General features: G+C 47.1%; 1 long non-coding RNA gene across 1 annotated transcript in view; it reads right to left on the bottom strand.

Annotated features, from left to right (window-relative positions):
• Positions 1 to 610: 610 nt before the first annotated feature.
• LOC117795658 overlaps positions 611 to 8,011 on the bottom strand; it is a 30,809-nt gene continuing 23,408 nt past the window's right edge. Inside the window, exon 3 of the long non-coding RNA XR_004619750.1 lies at positions 611 to 1,703. This is a non-coding gene — a long non-coding RNA (uncharacterized LOC117795658). The remainder of the gene's footprint in view (positions 1,704 to 8,011) is intronic.

Raw genomic sequence — 8,011 nt, 5'->3', positions numbered from 1 at the left:
ATATGCTTCTCAAGGGAAGCCCAGTTCCACTCATTTGTGGCCCCTGTGTGCAATACTGACTCCAGGAGCTTAATTCTCCTCCTCACCGAGTTCTCTCTCTCTCAGATTCATCAACTCTCAAAACAACAAGATGCCAACGGGGGCACCTGCCACACTGACATTAGGGATAAACAGAGCAGCAGGACATGAGGTTCCAAGGTCGCCAAGAGACTGTCATGGGAATTAGGATGGCTGGGTTTAATCCCACTTTTCAGTTGTCGGGGTTTGGAGCTGGTACCTAAATAAAGGACAGTGTTACATACCTGTGTTTGGCCCCTGCCTGCCTGGGCAGGTGATAGCTGGTCTGCCTCCCACACCAAGGTCCACGAGGTACCCAGGGATAGGTCAGCACTTCTGAAAAGCATCTAAGGGGTAAGCATATGCTATTCCTGGAAATCCACTACGGTGATCAAAGATCATCTTGAGAATAAAGGCTGTATATGTTCGCTTCCATATCCTCCACCCTCTGAAAATGATGGATGGGAGCATTTTGAAAAGGGTTGAGATTAATCCATTGTGGCCACTGGTCACATTTCCCAATATTTCTGCAGAAAGATTCTGAGGGGTATACTTTACTTTCCTAATAATCTCTAAAAACCTTTTTAAAAAAACTCTACACCAAACATGGGGTTTGAACTCATGACCCCAACATCAAGAGTCCCATGCTCTACTGACAGAGCCAGCCAGCACCCCCAAAATCTTTGATTGGCAGATAATTCATACAGAAGACACCAGTAAGGAATAGTTGTTTTAGGGATGCTCAGGGGCTACAGAGAGCCCCCACCTCCTCACATGTGCTCGAGAAGCTAAGCATGGCACATATGCTGGTGTCCTGTCCAGAGTCGTTTACATTTCAGCCATTCACATTTGGCTTGGCTTCCAACTGCCAGCACTTACTGTCCAAGAGCTTTCTCGGATTGCAGCAGCCGCTGCCCCTGTAGAAGCTAGAAGGGCTGGGAAATTAACACCTCCTTCCCTGAATGCAGCCCTCACCTAATGACCACGGGCACCACCATGGATAAAAAGCCCAGGCCCTCACACCTGCAGGCAGTACGAAGCTGAGGCGTGCCTTCTCACTGCCTCCCAGAGGCTCCCAGCAGGACCTCCATGTCCTTGCTTGAATTGACTTCCTTTCCTTCCCTCTATTACTGCCCACCCCACTGCCCGTGTTTCCCGGCATTTAAGCCATTTGCACATAAACCCTTACCTCAAGGCCTGCTGCTTGGGGAACCCCAACTTCTAGGGCCAGAGGAAGGAACAGAGAAAAATGATTGTTTTTCAGAAGAAGGATTTCTCTAAGTGTGTGCTCCCACGGTGCATGTAAGAGTTTCTTTACAGCTCATTACCTACCTTTACAGAAATGCTATGGTAAGAAGTGCTGCCAACTACAGACCAGTCAGAAATGGAGATGAAGCCTCTCTGAAATGGTCCTGGAGGTTCCTAGGAACATTGCCTTGATTTGCAAAACGTTTACTCACGACTTCCCTCCGGAAAAATGCAGCACGCCGTAGTGATAACCAAGTGTGGCACCCTTCAGACTCATGTCTGTGGAGTCATCCAGAAAAACATGCTGACCAGGGGCAAGGGTCTTTCGAGAAGACACAGTGCTGGAGCTTGGCGGGGCCTGCACCGGCTCATGTGGTTGCCTCCAGCAGCATCTGGTCCTGAGGAGGGATGGGGGAGGGGAGAGCAGAGACACCGTAACTTGGAGGGCAATCGAATAGGGAGCAGCTCACGGCATGTGGGCTCAATTTTCCTCAAAAAGCTCATAATATAACTTGTCAAAAATGGCACTATGAACCCAAATTAAAAGATAATTGTATTCTGTCCCAAATTTAACACAATAAAGGTTATTTGCTCTCATGCCCTAGCAACCATCTCATAGGGGGGAGAAAAATACCATACAAAAACAAAATGTAAACTCGCAAAGCAGTAATAAAACCAGCACACAACTATTCATTTCAAGTCTATTTTGAAAAGCCTTTGATAATACCAGTAATTCCCTATAAAGCTTCTATTCTCTTGCCACAATTCCCTTCTGGAGATAGAAAAAGGTTTTGCTATTCACCAGCCCGCCCTTTTACAGAGATAAAGTCCACTTTATTTCCCAATTTTAAATGTTTGTCATTCTTAAAAACAAAAAAAACCCCCGAAATCCCTGACCACCTTTATGCAGCCAAGCCTACCACACAGACAGGGCTTAGTGGAATAGCAACGTGAATCCTCCTCGTTCTGCACAAGATTCATTTGATGGTCTTAGCAAGGTGCTTAAATGTAGCCCAAGAGCCTTGTCCACAAGATATAGAACATTTCAGTGAAAAGAAAATTCAACAGTCTACCCATTTCCAAATACTCTCATCCTTCCTAGCATCCAGGTTGGATGATATCCCTTTTACGTCCTGGGTGACCCCACAGGGGCTGAGCAGTTCCGCAGGGTGTGACTGGCAGTCTGCCTACAATGGAGGAAGGGGTTTGAGGCACTCTTGGTTGCAAGAACAGAAATCTACTTAGACAAGCTCCTGTAAGAGGGGGATGGTTGTAAGCGCTCATGGACCCCAAGGAAAGCTGAGCAATCAGACCTCAGGAAGAGGGAACAGGCAGCGGCTGTTGCACGAGAGTGAGGTGTCGGACCAAGGGCAGGCCGGTTCCCCTACAAGGGAGTGGGCCCGCCGGCAATTAGTCTCTAGAAGATAGTAAGGCAACAAGGAAAAGAAGGTGGGGGAAAGAAGTCAAATACAGGAATCAAAGAGAAAAAGCTTGCATAAACTGAGCGGTGAAGGAACGTCCTCGGCAAATGCTCCCGCCAGCAGTCAGCCGCCCACTGGCGCTGAAGATGGGCTCCCTAATGAGGAACCAGCCCGCGGAACACGAGAAGTTGCAAACACAAAGCCCTTCCAAGTTACCGAGTTGGGCATCCTGATTTATATGAAATTGGGTCATTCAAATTTCTATTCTAATGTTATGGCTATTTTTAAAGTGTTAAAGTTACATTAAGTGAAATGTGCATGATCTTGATGAAGTTCATGTACTTTTTTTTTTTTTTTTAAGTTAAGTAATCTCTACACCCAACATGGGGCTAAAACTCATGACCCGGAGATCAAGAGTCACTTGCTCTTCCTACTGAGCCAGCCAGGTGCCTCCCATATACTTCTTATACTTTAAAGCTTGAATAACTTGGTTTACACGTGAGCTAGAAAAGATCCATACTTGTCCTCTGGGCTGATGTTTGGTACGACGGACGTGGACTTCAGTTTGCTTCACTAGGTGTATTTCCACATGCGTGGTGGCCATTCTTTGTCCCAAAATATATGCCCCAAACTTCAATAAATCCGTGCTTAAAATCCACTTCCATTTTTATCAGAAATGTTTCCTGGCTATCTGTGATGTTAAAGGCACTGTGTTCAACATCGATATGGGTATAGAGATGAGTAAGTCATAACCCTGTCTTTAGGGATCTTATAATTTGAAAGTGGAGAGAGGCTGTGTGGAAAGAGAATTAGACACAATTAGAGGTAGATCCCAGTAACTCTAAGGCAATAAAGATCGTTATCTGCTTCAGTGCAGGCTCTTCTTTAAGCACCCCTCCCCGCCCCAGCTCTGTGACTGGAGCCTTTGACCACCCCTTGATCCCTCGGACCTCTCCCCAGTCTCTGTCTGAACCCTACCCCTCTTCATCCTACTCATTCCATAACCAGTCTTGGCAGATCTTCCACTGCACGTGGTCTCTCTGGAGCCTCTACAGCGTTTGGTCATTCCAGTGCGATGGGAGTTATGACTGGAGGCTCAGTGGGGCCTTGAAGATAGCCTGACTCCACTGGCAAGTGCAGATTTCTCAGGGAGACCACGAGGAGTGTGAACATTTGTCTGAGCTGCGAGGCAACTGGATCCCTTTTGCCACTCACGTTCAAGGCTCACATTTCTGGCTCATTCAGGACTTCACATTTCTCTGATTTCTCTCTAAAAGCTCTTCATGCTTTGCTCAGCCTGGAGTATGTGTGTGTGAACACCAGAGCGGGAGAGAGCACTCTGAAGGGTTTGCCAACCCTCACGCTCTCTCCCTTGCCTTCCTGTCCACCGCTCTCAAAATCCAGGTGAGCAACTGCCCATACCATACATGTGTTGACTCGCTCACACATCTCCATCAGCCCGTCTTGGAGAGAACCTGAGTACCAAGGACAAGGTTAGTGACTGTGAAGACACAGTGTCTTATAAAGCCAACCACAAAGTATCATCCTGGAAACCTGTCCCTGGAGGGTGGGTACAGGAGTTCCTGCCTTCATTCCCGATGCCTTGATTCTAGTGGTGGAAGGAATCAGACACCCAGGACTTTCTAGTCTGCCTGCTGCCAGTATCAATGCTTGCCTATTACCCAGAGATCCTCACCAGATGCCCACGGCCTAAGTACCATGGGGGTAGTAGTGGACTCTAACTGCTTTGGAAGGGCAGCCTTCAGCACAGACCCTGGCCGAAAGCATCTGATTCTTATCAGAGGCTGAAGGACAGGTTTTACCAGAGCTCCTCTCCCCAAACTTGAAAATCGAGTTCATCTGCCACTTTACTCCACACACAGGGGCTTCCCTCCTATTCTTAAGAAAAAGTCAAATGCCCCACCTCCATGATGACTAGCCTAGTGACTACTGGCTGCTGGCCCGTTGTCCCAGTTTCCTGGGTTCAGGGCTACAACCAGCAGAGTCCCTAGCAACCTGATACAGGTCAATCAACTTAACGAGAACGGATCCCTCAGACCAGCGCCCCAGCACCCATGGGACCTACAGTGTCGCCGAAACCCCTGGGGGGACAAAAAGCTGGATCTGGAACCACAGGCTGAAGCTGTCCTTGGCCTTATGCAGAATTCTTGCTGTGTTTGGATCACAGGATAGGCTTTTCCCCCTGGACTCGGATGGGGAAGGAGCAAGGAGGAACAGCTTTTCACCATCACCCCATACCTGGACTACACTCTTAAGTCTTGTCATGGTCGGATGTTGATAGCTGTTTGTAGATGGAGAAACACAGGACTGTTAAGAGTTGGGCCGGGGACCTGCAACACCCAGACCTTCCTTCCTCGTCATCTATGCTCCTTCCTGCAAGGTCACAAGGGAATCTAGACTCCCTGAGGGCAAAGGGACACTTAGTCTAGCTGGTGTTTTGGCCTCAAACCCTATTGTCCAAATCCAGCGAAAAGGCTTCCTCTGGCTGAATCAGAACCAAAACACAGGGGTGCCTGGGTGGCTCAGTTGTTAAGCGTCAGACTTCAGCTCAGGGCGTGATCCTGGCGTTATAGGATCGAGCCCTGCATCCCTCTCCCACTCCCGCTGCTTGTGTTTCCTCTCTCTCTGGCTGTCTCTCTCTCTAATAAATAAATCAAATCTTAAAAAAAAAAAAAAAAGAACCAAAGCACAAAATCCAAATCTCAGCTCAAACCACTGCGATGTGTGAAGAAGCCAAGCCAGGAGAGTCACCGGGGACCAGATTGGAGAATAAGGGAGGGGTACAAAGCAAGGAAATATTTGCCCCAGTGGCTAAAGCCAGGCAGGTCTTTTAGCCAATGCATTAGGTATATCAACTGGGCCTGACGCTGCCCCCGCCCCGCCCCCCAAGAATTCCTCAACCCTCTGGAAGCGCTGGTGCCCAAAAAGAGGCAGTGGCTGGGTCTCCAGGCCATGCTTTATTTTTCAGGAACCCTTACAGGTACAGAGTCTGAACAGACTGCTCATGTGCTCTGAACCTCTTAAGCTCTAGTGCTATGTCTGCGGCCCATTAAAATGCCCCAGTTCGACCAGTTCATTGAGCTTGCCTCCTTTTGGGGGTGTGGGTTTCCCCCGCCTTGAAAGCCTCTCCTGTGCCAGTACCCACAGGACTGGTGTCAAGAGACCGGGGCTTTGGTATTTTTCGAGGTATATGTGATTGGTCTGAGGTAAATCATTTCTCCGTTTCCTCACCTGTAAAATTGACGGGACTAACCTTTTGGGATTAAGATTTCCTCCAGCTTTATGATTCATCTGTCTCACTCACTCACACATCTCCATCAGCCGGTCCTTGGAGAGAGCCTGTCTGTCTGTCTCTCTCAGACACGCACACGCACACACACACTCTGCTTTATCTCTGGATATTAATTCAAATGCCACGCTGAGCCACATTAGAGCCTGAGGCAACAGAAGAAAGAAAAATGATGAATTCTGGTCTTCCATTTAAAATGTTGATACCTTGTTTGTCATGGATTTTTTAACATTAATTTGGATTTGTAAAACATTAATCTTGATTCCTGAGTTTTTGGAGCCCCCTTAAATTGTACACCCAGGGTGGGTGATTCGCTTGCCTCACCCTGGTTCCAGCCCTGTTAGTCCTTCTCTACATCTGGGTGAGCTGCCTTGTGAGGAAAAAAGAGACGACATGTGACCCACATTACAAAGTTCCCCAGAGACGGCCGTACGGTTATTGTATTATCAGTAACCCACCTCTAATTTCTAGTTGCTTGTTTTTTTGTTTCCTTCAGCCTAAAAATTGAGTTTGGGGACCCGGTGGGGTCTTTTGTTGTTGTTGTTTTTTTATCCCTCCCCCCACACACCACATGCCAAGCACAGAGACAAGCCCTGAGCGGCTGGAATGACGTAGCAGGACGCGCACTGAATCCAGGTTTCACACCCACCTTTCTCTTGACCTTTCACGAGATGACTATTTATCATTTTAAAAATTTCTTTCTTAAGCCCAGACAATAAAAACACAAGCAGCTGGAAACCCAGAAAAGTCAGGCAGCTGTTGTAGCACAATTTTACCAGGTCATGAAAAAGAAGTTTGGGTTCATTCCTCACTTTTGCCTTGGAGAGTCAAGAGGAGCAGAGGGAAAGGAAGACTTAGGACAAAAGGCCTTATGGGACCGAGAGGATTCCAGACCTCCTCATTCTGAGCAGCGTCACTGTTCTCTGACCTCAGAAACCCACCTGCTTGCAGCAGCGTCTATAGGAAGACGTCTTCGAACCACATTCACCTGGGCTCAGGATGGCGCGCAAAGGACGCAGCCCTGAAATGTTCCCTCGGCAAAGTCTGCATTAGAGGACATTTTGAAGGAATTTTCTTTCTTTCAATTCAATGCATTAATAAAGACCAATAGCTATGAAAACATATTCATGCTGAAATCCTAAAAGCCTTTAGCGTGTAGACAAGCGGGCATGGGTGTCCAGGAGCTACAAGGAGGGAAGGCTCCAGGCTGTGTGCTCCCCTTTGGCCACTCCCTGGTTGCCTGCCCTGGAGCAAATCACCGACCCTCTCCCGGCTCCATTGTCTTTGTCTGGAAAAGAGGGTCTCCGCCAGAGGCTGCTAAAATCCCCTCTACCACTGACGTTACATAGGGGGCACTAGGAAAGGACTGGGCAAAGTCTGTTAAATATTCCCTCCTGTGTCCCTGTCCTGTTGGCCTTTTTTCATAGTGTCAAGTTCTTAATTAGTAGGTTTCAGACGTGAAGAATACAAAGCTTTCCTGTACATTTGGGAAGAATGAAGGGTTCCCTTTTAGAGCAGAGAAAGAGAGCTGGCTTAGGCATCTATCTGAAGCAGGTCACACCCCCACAAAAATGAAATGGAAGCATGAAAGATCATGAAAATCAGGAACTCTGCAAGCAAAGAACAAGTGCCCTGTTGGTATTTTTTAAAAGATTTTCATTCCATTTGCAACACCTTTGTGCTTCCTTTATGAATTTCTCCATCTATTTCAACTCTACGATGAGCTATTTTTAAGACTGTTTTCCTTGCATACAGAAATACTGTTCAGATAGGCAACTTAATTGTCATCATACTTTTTCTTAGTCTTTCAAGACCTTTTGTTATGGTGAAATAATTTTAGGCACACCAAGCACAGATCCATTAAATATACTATTTCACTAATGAACTATTGTGGGTGGTAAAAATTAATTTCATTCTACCCGTGATATTCACATATCTGTTAAATTTTTATAGTTGAGAAATGAAGGTTGCAAAT

The sequence above is a fragment of the Ailuropoda melanoleuca genome, chromosome 13 (genome assembly GCF_002007445.2).
Source record: "Ailuropoda melanoleuca isolate Jingjing chromosome 13, ASM200744v2, whole genome shotgun sequence".
NCBI classification, from domain to species: domain Eukaryota; kingdom Metazoa; phylum Chordata; class Mammalia; order Carnivora; family Ursidae; genus Ailuropoda; species Ailuropoda melanoleuca.
The sequence above is the reverse complement of the archived record's forward strand: the minus strand, read 5'-3'. Positions and strand labels throughout refer to the sequence as shown.